We start from the raw sequence: 13,914 nt of genomic DNA, 5'->3' as shown, positions 1-13,914 counted from the left end.
CTTCCTTCCTTCCTTCCTTCCTTCCTTCCTTCCTTCCTTCCTTCCTTCCTTCCTTCCTAGGGGAGTATTCAACAGTTGCCTAGAAAATGTAGATATAGGAGTAACTTAACTATAAGTGATCAGAAAAGAACTGAGCCATATTTGACAGCCCCATAAGTTGTCTATCTGTAGGGTTTGGGTTTTTTGTTTGTTTGTTGTTTTATTCTTAATACAGTCAGTTTGATAAGGAAGAGTCTTGTGTGCCTGTCTTGAGTTAAAGATATATCTGCTGATACGATGAGACACACATCTAAGCCTAATTACATGAGTTCCACTAGACAACATTAACTAAATGAGGCTGAAGTTGTTTTGTTTGGCACATGAAATTTCTAAGTGATTATCCTGTTTAAGTACAGCACTTCATTTGACCTGAGCTATGTATCTTGGGTCCAAGGTCTCCAGAAAGTAAATTACTTGACCACAGACTGGGTTTGTGCAAGGTCATCTGGTACTCTTGTTTTCTACTCTACCAGCACTACTAACTCTGAAAATACCTAATGCCTCCTATTTGTGAACTTTCTCCAGTAGTTTGATAAGCATAGTCAGCTTGTTTTTCACAGTCTTCCCTTGTTGGAGGTATGTTAGTTCAGGTTCTACAGAGAAGCAGTTATTGGGAAATGATTAGGTATATAAGACATTTATTGGGAGGTGACCAATGAGTGGAATGGGTGGGTAAGGACCCTTAGGAGGCTAAGAAAGCCCTTACAGGTTATGTATATTTGAATCCTTTAGAAGAGGGAAAGAAAAAATAAATGAAGAACAGAATGGGAAATTCTTAGACAGTTTTAAGGGTGCTTGGACCTCTATAGCATACTTGGATTCCTTAAGCCAAGGTTGACCATCTTCCCATATTTCACAAGGATAAACTTGCTTTAGTATTATCTCATCCCTTTATCAGTAGCTGATTATAGCCTTAGTAAGCATAGTCTTAGAATGCAATGATGGACTCTGTTGCATGACTTTTACTGGGAAAACATGAACAAACCACTATTTACTCTATCTGGGGCACTAACAACAGGTGAAAGAAACCGTTTATCTCACTCAAATCCAGCTTATGGAAGCAATGAATTTATAGGAGTGTAGATGGTGTGCTACTTGCAGGAGCATGAGTATCTTAAAGGCATCACTGAAAAGCTAACCCCAGCATAGGTGGAAATTAATGGAAGCTGTGTCTGTGGTGCTCCCTGGAGGCTGATCAAAGAGTACCTTCTCCCCAGAAGTTGTTGTGGCTTAGATAACCTTGCAAAGGAGTGTGTAAATCTTCCGACTTTCAGAAGTTTCATAGCTTTTTAAGTTTTAGTTTACTTTCTAGATTGTTCCTGTTTCCTTTACTTCTTGGTCTTGTATGAGCCTCCCTCCTTTCCAGGACAGTGTTTCTGTTGAGAGGAAGTAGCATATAATAAAGTCCTTGTGCTATACCTATATTATCAGTCCTTTACACTCGGGTCTACCATCCTAGATTGAGGTGGCACATCATAATGCTAACCCCAATTAAACTTCAACTTTCTTTGATCCACTGACCATTTACTTTCTCCTATTTGAAATTTGTTTTACTTATCCATATAATCTGCCTCCTAACTCATTATTTTAAGCTTTTAATTTAAAATTTGTTTATTAAATTATTAGCTAGCCTTCAAGGGGTAGTAGAGATTGGGGGAAACTGGAGGATGGATTTGATTGAAATATCTTAAATTCTCATACAATAAAGCAAAACTATGAAGAACTTTCAGAAATTGTAGAGAAATATGTGTTTAAACCATTGTTTAAATGGAAATACTGGTTCACTTATAAGTTCAAACATGATCTATTAAACTATATACATTCTATTTTGTTGTGTTATGTGCTCTTTGGTCACCTCCTCCTATAATGCAGTCCTGTGTGGGCATGCAGACCCAGTGGTGACTAACCTTAGTTAATTTGAATAATGCCAAGAAATTGGTAACTCACATCTCATTGGCCATTCCATGCAGATTCTCCTTATTGGTAGTAACAGGGGCTTTATATTGTAGGGAAGAGTATAGTCTGACTTGATGCCCTCTTGGTTCTCTATCAAAATCAAATTGTATAGATATCCCATGGCCAGAGAGCATGACATCTATCAGTATTCACCAGATGCTGACTGTACTTAGAATAGACCTTTTATACTGGGAAGCTGCAGAAGATGGAAGTTATCAGTCCAGCTACCAAACCATGAAGCTCTCTCCCAGTTCAGAGCTGTTCAGAAAAAGGTGACTACACCCTGTCATCTTCTTCTCCTAAATCTTCAGAGTTTACCTGGAAATGAAGTGAGGAGAACTCTGGAAGTGAAGGTGGAGGACCGGCTGCTCCATTGGCTTTTTCACCTGTTCCCTCTAGGCCTTCCTCAGTATGATATCTGGAGAAGGTGGTCACCTATTCCACCCTGAAAGGTACTTTTACCTTAAAGAGCAGATCTGAAATCCAGCTGCTGAGCCCCCTAAAACAGTTCTTTTTGCAAAATACTGGGGAAGTAAGTACCCCGACCCCCTGTACATTGGCTCCCCATTGTGGAGGCTCCTCATTGTTCTTCCACAGATTCTATAGATTGTATTGAATAAATGCTTCTCAGTTTGTTGTAAGCCTTTTGATCTGTCTCCAGAAGCTTTTTTTTGGTTCTAACCAGCTAAATACAGTAAGACCTCTGTACCTTCAGGATCTGCATCCAGAGACCCACCCAATCGTGAACTGAAAGTATTTGGACCTACAGCTCCAAAGACCTACAATAGTCATAACACTTTTCATAGCTGTAACACTTCTGGCTAGTATCCCAAAGCTACCAAGAGTTCACATATATTGTTCTTTTTAATTACTTTTATTTTTTTACAGTCTAGTCATTACCCCCTTCTTACCCACCCTCCCACAGTCCCTCATTCCATTCTTCCTTCCTCAATCTCCAAGAAGATGCCCCCCACAGGCTTCCCCACTCCCTGGGGTTAGGTGCATCTTCTCCCACTGAGGCCAGACCAAGCAGTCCTCTGCTGTATGTATGTCAGGGGCCTCATATCAGCTGGTGTGTGCTGCCTGGTTGGTGGCTCAGTGTCTGAGAGATCTCTGGGGTCCAGGTTAGTTGAGATTGCTGGTCTTCCTATGGGGTCACCCTCCTCCTCAACTTCTTCCAGCCTTTTCCTAATTCAACCACAGGGGTTCCTGACTTCAGTTCAGTTCAGTGTAAGTATCTGCATCTGTCTCTTAGCTGCTGGTAGGGCCTCTCAGAGGGCAGCCATGCTAGACTATTGTCTGCAAGCACAACATGGCATCAGTAATAGTGTCAAGGCTTGAACCCTCACCTTGAGATGGATCCCAATTTGAGGCTGTCACTGGACTGCCTTTCCTTCAGTCTCTTCTCCATTTTTGCACCTGAAGTTCTTTTAGACAGGAACAATTCTGGGTCAGAGTTTTTGACTGTGGCATCCCTCCACTTGATGCCCTGTCTTTCAACTGGAGGTGGGCTCTATGAGTTCCCTCTCACCTTCCAGGTCACTGGTACTTTCTAGAGATTCCCCTCCCCACCACCTCCAGCCTCCCTCCAGTCCCACAAAGACCAGTTTATCCAGTTTAAAATTGGTTAATCTCATTTAAGGCTGTTAATCCTGTGATAATAAAGTACCTCTCCTGTGTACTCACTTGGCTGCCTGCCCACCTCATTCTTGGAAAGGGCAAGATAAGAACCTAGTTGGCAACAAGAGGGTTTTCACCAATCACCTCAATATATTTATATATATATACACACACATACAGACACACACAGATCTTAGTGATACTGTGCTTCCTTGCAAATTATATGTGACTTTGAGTTCCCTCTAGTGGAGGAAGGTCAGATATGCTCTTTTTAAAAACTCAGCTCCTGACTAGTTAACCAATAGTAAACAGATACACATATAAATCCCTTAAATTGTTAAAATTTCCCGGAACCTTTGATCTTAAGTGTTTTTTTTTTTCAAGAAAAACCTTAGAGCCATATGATACTATTAAATAGTACAATATATGAAATACTCAAAGGCATAGAAATGCCAAGCATACATTACTTTGCCTAAAGTTGGTGCATTCTGTGGTGGCAGTACCTTGACGTTTTCCATTTGCAGTCATGGTAACAAAATGTGGAGGGTAATGTTCACACCCTTTTTGTTGCATATAGATTGTATGTTTTAACCACTTTCTGAAAAGTCTAGTCAATGTGAGTATGCTACTGAGAAGAGATTGCCTCAAAGTTTGGATGGTTTTAGCATCATCTTCCATAGAAAGTATGGGATATCAGAGTGCTAGATGGATTGGGAATCAAAAACCTGTGCTCATCTTTCACTTGGGTTATAAATTAGCCATGGGAATTTGAGCATGTCTCTTGTCTACCGGGCCTCATTTTCTTTCTGAGTAAAATGTGAACATAAGAATGTTACAATGATGGCTTACGGTAAAGTCCATTTTTAGAATTCTCTGAACTATGTGACAATAGACATAGGACGAATGGGTGCTGCCTTCCAACAAGATTGGCAGAATCACCAGCAGCAAGCAAAGTTGGTAAATGCTGAGATCTTAAGCATGGGGGTGCAGGTGTTAGGAGTACAGTGTTGCTATGTCATCACAGCAGCATATGCCTACCTCTGCTGAAGACAGTTAAAAACAACTGTGGGGCTGAGTGTCAATGGGAGTTAGGTGAATGAGTAACATTCATCAGGGTAAAGAAGCATGTGAAGTATTAAATGGGGAAGGAACATTTATTGTGATGCATTTCATAAAGATATTTTTACTCAAGTACATCATGTACTTTGACCATATTCATCCTCCTATCCCTTCCAGTTTTTCTAGCAATCCATCCCACTAGTCCCCTTCCTTTTCTATGAGAATCAATTTGGATGTTTCAAAAAAGGTGCATTTTTAGGTTCCCTGACCCCGCTTTTAGGCATCTCGACTAAGGACACTTCCATTGACTCCCGGAGCCTCCCCAAACCCAGGTCTCTCTGGGACTTACTAGAGATGCACCCCAACCCACCCCCACCCCCACCAGCTGCAGATTTCCATTCATTCTCCTGGGCTTCTGTACCTCTTCACTTTCCTCACACCTGATCCTATCCTCCCATTTCCACCCTCCTCCTATCTCCCACCCAGGTCCCTCCCTCTGTCTCCCATGACTATTATGTACCCCGTTCTAAGTGAGATTCAAGCTTCCTCATTTGGGCCTTCCTTCTTGTTTAACTTCTTTGTGTCTTTGGGATGTGTCATGGGTATTCTGTATAGTATCCATTTGTCAGTGAGTACATACCATGCATGTCCTTTATGGTTTGGGTTACCTCCCTAAAGATGATATTTTCTAGTTCTATAATGATGTCCTAATTAGCAGAATAGTATTCCACTCTAAATGAACCACATTTTCTGTATCCATTCTTTGGTTGAGGAACATCAGGATTGCTTCCAGTTTCTGGCTATTACAAATAAAACTGTTATGAACATAGTAGAACACATGTCCTTGTGATATGGTAGAACATCTTTTGTATATATGCCCAGGAGAGATATAGCTGAGTCTTCAGATAGAACTATTTCCAATTTTCTGAGGAAGTGCCAAACTGGTTTTCAGAGTGGTTGTACCAGTTTGCAATCCCACCAGCAATGGAGGAGTGTTCCTCTTTCTCCACATCCTCAACAGCATGTGCTATCCCTTGAGTTTTTGATCTTAGCCATTCTAATTGGTGTAAGGTAGAATCTCTGGGTCATATTCATTTGCATTCCTTGATGACTAAGGATGCAGGAGCCCCAGTGGAGGTATAAGATCAGCAACCCACCCACAAAACTTTTGACCAACCAAAAATTTGTCATGTCTAAAAGAAATGTAGGGATTAAAATGGAGCAGAGACCAAAGGAATGGCCAACCAATAACCAGCCCAACTTGAGACCCATCTCATGGGCAAGCACTAGTCTCTGACACTATTAATGATACTTAGTTATGCTTGAGACAGGAGCCTAGCATAACTGTCTTCTGAGAGCTTTCATCCAGCTGCTGACTGAAACAGATGCAGAAAACCACAGCCAAACATTAGACTCAGGTCAGGAACCCCTATGGAAGAGTTGGGGGGAAAAGATTGAAAGCCCTGAAGGGAGTGAGAACCCCACAGGAAGACTAACCTGGACCCCTGGGAGCTTTCAGACACTAAGCCACCAACCAAAGATCATGGACTAGATTGAGGCTTCCAGCACATTTGTATCAGAGAGCTGCTTTTTCTGGCCTCAGAGGGAGAGAATGTACCTAATCCTCCAGAGACTTAATCAGGGGGATACCCAGGGGGCCCCATCCTCTCAGAGGTGAATGGGGTGGAAGGTGGTAGAGGGATTCTGTGAGAATGGGACCAGGAGGGGACAGCATTTCGGATGTAAATTAAATAATTTAAAAAATAAATTAAAAATTGAAAAGGTGCATTTTAAAGCACATAAGCATGGGTCAGAAGCTGAAGGGAAAGCAGCTGAAATGTAGATATGTGGAAATTTTTTAGTGGAATGAAAAAAAGCCCTTAGATTCCAGTTGTGCTGCTAAATAAGTCTGTGGACTCTAGTTAAGTGGTTGGAGGTAAAAATTGAAGCCATCCTAAAGGAGTATAATAACATTTTAATGCATGGAAGAGAGCACAGTGGAGGGGTGTGGAGTATATGATAATAGCTGCTTTAAATTCTGATAACACTTTAATGAGTAGAATGAAAAGAGGAAACTGAAGGTAAAGGAGCACATTAGATGATTACTGCTGTGGTCCAAACAAGAGTTGGTGAAGACTGAAACTGGGCTAATAGCAGGAAGGGAAATTGACAGGTGATGCAGAAAGACAATGGACAGGAGATGCAGCTGTAAAGAGGAGGAGAAACAGCTGTTTCTCTGAGGATAATTCCAAGAAGTGAATGATTTCCTGAAAAGTTATAGATGAAAATTTACAGTGTTAAAGTTGGATTGAACTATATAACAGTATGGCTTAGTGATGGGGTATTCACATTGCCATCCTTTTATCTTTAAACTTGGTTCAAATGATTTTGGTAAAGATAGGAAGGAATGATTTTTATCAAAAATGGTCAAAGACAAAAGAACCATGTTCATGTTATGTACTAGACAAAGTGCTTTCCTGTGCATTATGAACTCTGTAGGCTTCTCCATAATCCTGAGTAGAAGTTGTTCTCTTACTCTTCCCATCTTACAGATGAGGAATATAAGGCTCCAAGGGTGGTACAACTACCGGTTGTTGGGAACAGGATTTTTAAATGGACCTTTGACTTCAAGTCTGTTATGCTATCAGCACAAGTACCTTCCTGCAGAAAGTATCAGTGCTTTAAAAGGTACATGCCAGAAGGTGGCCTTGTCAAGAATCAGTGGGGAAGAGGCCTTGGTGCTGTGAAGTTTCGATGCCCCAGTGTAAGGGAATGCTATGGCAGGGAGGCAGGAGTGGGTATGTGGGTAAGGAGGTGGGTTAGGGGGTTGCTGGGGGTGAAACTGGATTTGAAATGTAAATAAAGAAAATATCCCCCCCCCCAAAAAAAGGTACATGCCAGATCTATGGAATAATGTGACTGGCCTGATGTGCTGTGACCTAGGGTCCCAAGACAGAGGACCTACATTGCTGTGGCCAGGAAAGTCCTAAGTGAAACCAAAAAAGCTTTATATGAAAGATAAAACTTTATATGAAATGAGCCATTATCTACAATGATCTAAATAATGGGCCCATTGTAACTGTTTAATGTAATGCTGTGTCATGAGCCAAGGCTTTTGTTATGACTAAGTGACCACTGATTCTTAAACTGAAGAGGAGGTGAGGCCGGCCTATCTGCCTCGCATCAGACTGTTTTCACTAGCTCAGAGGATTCCACTTAGCTATGTGTGAATCAGATGTGAGAGGCCTCTGCCTCTCAAATTCAATTGTTAAGGCAACTTTTGTTTTATTCATCCCCAGTTTGATGAACTGGCAAAAGAGCTATTCAGAGGAGAAAAATGAGGAAAGAAGATTGATTCTAAATGTATGCTCTTTACAGAGTAAGAAAATGCACGTTCTGGCATTCTGCCTACAAAAGCTAGAGAAGAGCTTCAGTGTCATTATTTGGCAGACACTCTAAAATATATTTATTTCATTCTTGTAAACATTTATACACTAATTAGTACATAATTTATATTATTTTGATATCAAGATGGGAAACAGCAAATTGGACTGCATAGATTGTCCCCAAGGGAACTTCTTATAATTTTTTTCAAAGAATAGAGGAACACAGTTAATGGTAGTTTTATACATTGCACATAGCACAGTGCTGAGTTTGGCAGCAAACAGCTGAAATGTTATGAGAGTTTTACTCTTTGAAACCTCAACAGATATTCTCAAAACTGCTCATTGCTGGAGTGCATGACAGTGCCTGAGTTCCCCGTGTCATAACAGCCAGGAGGTACGGTAGACAATTACCTGTCTTGATCCTGACCTTACTCATAGCTTTTGTGCTTCCCTTAAATGTCACCGAAGAGTCTTTGGAGGCAGACCACCTACCACTTCAACAGACTTTCTGAAAGGAGCTCTGGCTCCTAAGAAATTTTAAATTATGTGTCTACATAGCTACTATATTTTGAGTGCTAAATAAGATACTTCCTTATTTGTATGAACAATTAAATGAAAGGTTTGTTATGAGAACAAGACAGTATAATGCACCTAAAATTTATTACCTTTATTTATTTATCTGTGTGTTCATGTGCACATGTGTGACAGTTACACACACACTTACATGAGTGATCACAATTATTTAGTAAGTACTTGAAGTGGGTGCTTGAAAATCACAAATGAAAATCTCAAATATTTTATTGCATATTCTAGAGTTAGAATCTATAAAACAATTCATTTCATTAAGTTTTGAAGCACATAGCTATTATATTCAGTGTATACAACTATATACCATCTTATTTGGTAAATTAAACAAAATAAAAATAATTTAAAATGATAGAACAAATAAATGATTTAGATTAACAATAGTGGAAAAACTTCAGATTTAGTTATTAATTGATAAATTATAGCTTATCTTAATAACTACAAAGTTTTCTTGACATCCTTGAACTACACATAATTGAATTTAGATTCTTTTTTAAATTATTAACTGCAAATGTCTGCCCAAGAATGGCACAAGAAAGCTTGGGACATGTAACTTATGGGTAGAATGCTTACCTGGCAGTTTGGGGGTATGAATTTGATGGGGAAGGGAGTCATAGAAAAAAATAAGAATTAATGTAAATTGGGCTGGTGAGATGGCTCAGCAGATCAAGTCCCTTGCCATCAAGCCTGATGACCTGAGAACATTCATGGAACACATGGTGGAACAAGAGAACTGACTTCCAGAAGTTGTCCTCTGACATTTACATGTAACTGTCACACATGTGCACATGAACACACAGATAAATAAATAAAGGTAATAAAAAAAACAAGTCTATTTATCTAGAGCTGTACCACTTGTAGCTGCTACTCACATGTTGCTGTTAAGCATTTAAATTGTGACTAGACTATTTTTATATAGACTAAGTATAAGACACACACACTGGCTCTCAAAGAGCACAAAAGTAACATTTTATTAATTTTAAGTACATGTTCAAATAATATTTTTCATACATTTGCTCAAATATGATATAATTAAAATAGCTGGTCTAATCTTCATTGAAGGTTCCTGGGTAACTGAACTCTTTTTTTTGTTGTTGTTTTTGATTCTTTTTTTTTATTAGGTATTTCTTTATATACATTTCCAATGCTATCCCAAAAGTCCCCCCATACCCTCCCCCCCACTCCCCTACCCACCCACTCCCGCTTCTTGGCCCTGGCATTCCCCTGTACCGGGGCATATAAACTTTGCAAGACCAAGGGCCTCTCTTCCCAGTGGGTAAGTGAACTCTTATGTGTAGGCTTTTTAAAGTACAGATACTGAGATTGAGATTGCTATTCCAAAGCTAAACCTTGTTGAAATTGGTCCTTCAATCATATTTATAAATATCAAACCTAGTTCTTACCCATTGTCAAATAAGCTTGCTGCAGAATTACAGCACTAAATGGCACCAAATTTTTATAAACTCTAATAAGTGGTTGTAAAATGAATAATAAATTTTTTCAGGAAAATCGTATTTTAAACTTATTACTGAAGTAGATTCTCTAGCTTTCCCTTATTTAAGAGACCAAAAAGCCAATTCTAGTGCCATACACAGTACTATTTATTAGTACCGTGCAATGGCAATCACGATATTATTGCTATTGGTCAGCCCAAACTTCTTAGGAAATTAATAGTAGTTTTAAGTTTGTATAGTATGCTGATTTAATTTAAATATGTTACTGACTTGAGCTATAAAATTAAGTATCATTAGTGCCTCTTTTAAAAGGAAATGAGTTGATTAAATATAGTTACATAGTTAAATGTGAAGGCACTAAATATAGAAATCGAGGATTGAAAATCTCTTTCAAAAATTTCCTAAGGAAGGGGGAGAAGAGAAGGGGGGAGGGAGGAAGGTGAAGGCTGCCAGTGACTAACCAAGCAGTCACTCCAAGCAGAGATGGCCCCACTAAGCCATGTTCCTCACAGGTGGGTTTCATGGTAGCATCTGTAAGCATTCACACAGTCATGCCAAAGTATTACCAGCTGCTTTCCAGCTCTTCCATCCCTGCCTCATGAGTCACCATGTAGGCAAACAGTAGTTTTACCCCACTATGTCATCATGGACTTAACAGCACTCAACAGGTGCATGTTCTCTTACTCACACTTTCAAACGGCCACTTGAGTTTCTTACTTCTGGAATCTACAGTTAAAATGCATATACAGTATAGTCGTGCTTTTTGAGATCTTTAACTTAATTTTCATTTTGATACTTGTTTTTGAAAAGGATGGTTTTTATTTGCACTATTTACTTGATACTTGAATTATGGAAAACAATTGTGCTCTTTTTTTTTTTTTTTACATTGCTGTCCCTATCATCTCAAATTTATTTTCATATTGTCAGTTTTGTGCTATTCTGTCAGCATTTTGGCTACAAAATGTCAGATTCACCAACATTTATGTCACACTGTTATTGGAAAGCAGGGGCCCCAGAAATTTTGCCTTTGTTTGGAGAGTGGTAGGTATTAAGCTAAGAGCTTTTTCAGTCCTTCGCCATGCGGAGCGCAGGGGGTTGTTTGGCAGATCTGTTTCTACTAAAAGCTTTCAGTGTAACAAAGCTGTCATGTAGCAGAGTGGGAACTGAAGCATGGTGTAGTTGCATGAAAGGGACAAAATGGAAAAGAAACTGCAGAGTGGAAAAGAGACCAGGCTTGATTGTGGCAAACACTCAATGTGTTTGCTTCATGACTGTCAGAGCAGAGTTAAAACTGCCTTTCATCAGAACAGAAACGAAGGAGTCACTAATGTGAAAAACAGACAGATGAAAGGGTGACCTCGGATACAGTGAGACGCTCGAGAGAAGATGAAACGTTTTCCCTGGAGTTGGGAAGCAGAACATTCTTGAGAGGAGAGAGCCATACAGGCATCTGATGTCATTAGGCTCAGTTTGGCCCTCCAACACACTTGTTAAAGACCTTCCTTGTGGTTAGTTAGCAGGTCCCTACACAAGCCTTGCAACTGCTTGACCCTCTCCTCCTGCAGGGCCTTCCCAACTGGTTTTGAACATAAAGGCATTTTTTCCTCAGCCTCAGTCTTTTCCTTTTTTTCCCCCCTTTTTTGAGGTGAACACACACACACACACACACACACACACACACACACACACACCTTTTGGCCTCTTCCCCCACATGCTGTGTTCCACTTGTTGTGATCTTAGCACTGCCCTTTGAAACCAATTAGTAGACTCTGAAGGTACCACATGACCTCTCACCATTCCCATTTCATTGACTAAAAGCAAGTCATTTATAGAAGTCAGTACTTGGTATGCAGGTGGAAGAGACAAAGACAGGATTCACACCATTTCTGACTCCAGATTCTGTGCACTTCTTATCAGTGCAGGGCCACTGAATGCCTCAAACAGTGTTGCCTTCACAACCAGAGGGAGCAAATAAGCAAAAGTTGCTTTGGCCCAGCCATTTCTTCTTCTAGTTTTTCTTCCTTCCAGATTCTTTATCTGTGATCACACCCACATCCATAACACAGCATAATGGAGAGCTTGTTGACTTTGGAGTCAGGGTTCAAAGCTCACTCCTGTAATAGCTGTCGAGCTGTGTGATCTTGAACAGGTTTCCAATCCTGAGGGAGTTTCCTCATCAGCAATGTACCTACCTCACAGAATGGTTGGAATTTTCAGCTCAGTGAGAGAAATGATAAATTTTAATCTAACATTAAACAATGGTCTCTTGTATACCAAGTTCAGCCCTGACCTGCCACATCCTTCCATAGTCTGGGTTCCAAGACCCTGCCTAGGAGTGAGGAGGGAAGAAAAATGGACAGATACAAGAAAAGATGGGATCAAGTGCTCTGTGCTCTAGGATGGAGAAGCTGTAGTACTCCACCAACCCCCAAGATCAGCATAATTATCATCTACAGCTAAATCAAAGAGGCAGGGCTTATGGTATACAGCTAAATCAAGCAGGCATGCTTAGCAATCATAACAGGAACTGTGTCTGAACAGAAACAGTCCTCAGGCTGTAAACATTGTGTGGAGGAGAGAGAAAGCTACTGTGTGCATTTTCTGCATACACTTTCACATTCACACTTGAACCAGGAGGAAAAGCTTTGCCATTTCCTTGAGCCTAAGCTAAGTGTTTCCATTTCCCAGGGGTCTAAGGCATTGGAGTCCTTGCCATGTATGCCCTTGTCAACCACACACATTCACTCAGGACTTCATTTGCTCCCAACATATCCACCTTCTTTATTTCTTAGATGTTCATTCAACATTCCCACTTGGACCCCAGGAAGGCTTTGCCATCCCTCTGAGCCTCACTTGGGAAGGCTGTGCCACTCCCGTGGGTCTGGGACTTTTGGGTCCTAGACACAGCTGTGCACATGTCAATAGCACACATTCACTCAGGACTTCCCTAGTTCCTGACACTGATTGACCTCTCCGTGGAACTTTACCAGCTCAGAATGTTCATGGCTTTTTCTCAGATTCTAAACTTTATATACTTTTATTTTCTCTATGTGCTTGACTTTATTAACACTGTATTATTGATCTTTCTGTTTCTCATGGTACCTATTCTGTACTGCCTTCTTTTCTTTATGTTGCCTGTATGTGAGTAGGTTTTGTAAGGTTTTATCTGCAACCATTACTCTTGATGATGACAGGACTAAGTTTGAATTAATAAACAAAAAAAGAGTTCATGTTGTCTATTGCATTGTGCAGTGTGGACTTGGTACTCTCTTGTCTCCCCTTCTACTTTCAGATATAACGACACCACACTGTATTTCATGCATCAGCAAACAGGTTTAGCACTATTAGTAGTGGAAGACTTTAGTTATATATAAAACAAGTGATGTCCCTGCCCAACGTTAATGTAAGGATGTTGATATTAATTTTGTTTTCCAAATAGGATTATTTTGTTGTTGTTTTGTAGTTGTTATTGTTATATTGTCTCATGTAGCCCAGGTTTGCCTTAAACTCACCATCTAGGTATAGGTAGCCTTGAACTCCCAATCCCCCTACCTCCACTTTCCAAGTGCTAGGATTACAAACAGATGCTACCATGCCCAGCTGCAAACAGTACTTTCATCTTATACATGGCAGTGCTACCTGCATGATATCTGTTAGTTCTTTTAAAGATCCTGAGTTAGTCAACATGTTTTGTAGATAATATTTAAAAATTCCCCAGGGCCGGGCGTGGTGGCGCACGCCTTTAATCCCAGCACTTGGGAGGCAGAGGCAGGCGGATTTCTGAGTTCGAGGCCAGCCTGGTCTACAGAGTGAGT

At 40.3% G+C, this 13,914-nt stretch overlaps 1 protein-coding gene across 9 annotated transcripts in view; it reads left to right on the top strand.

Annotated features, from left to right (window-relative positions):
* Cask (calcium/calmodulin dependent serine protein kinase) overlaps nucleotides 1-13,914 on the top strand; it is a 323,785-nt gene that overhangs the window by 107,690 nt on the left and 202,181 nt on the right. The window lies entirely within an intron of this gene.

Source organism: Mus caroli, chromosome X (assembly GCF_900094665.2).
Source record: "Mus caroli chromosome X, CAROLI_EIJ_v1.1, whole genome shotgun sequence".
In the NCBI taxonomy this organism is placed as follows: Eukaryota; Metazoa; Chordata; class Mammalia; order Rodentia; family Muridae; genus Mus; species Mus caroli.
Note: the sequence above shows the minus strand (reverse complement) of the source record. Positions and strands in the feature narration are given on the sequence as shown.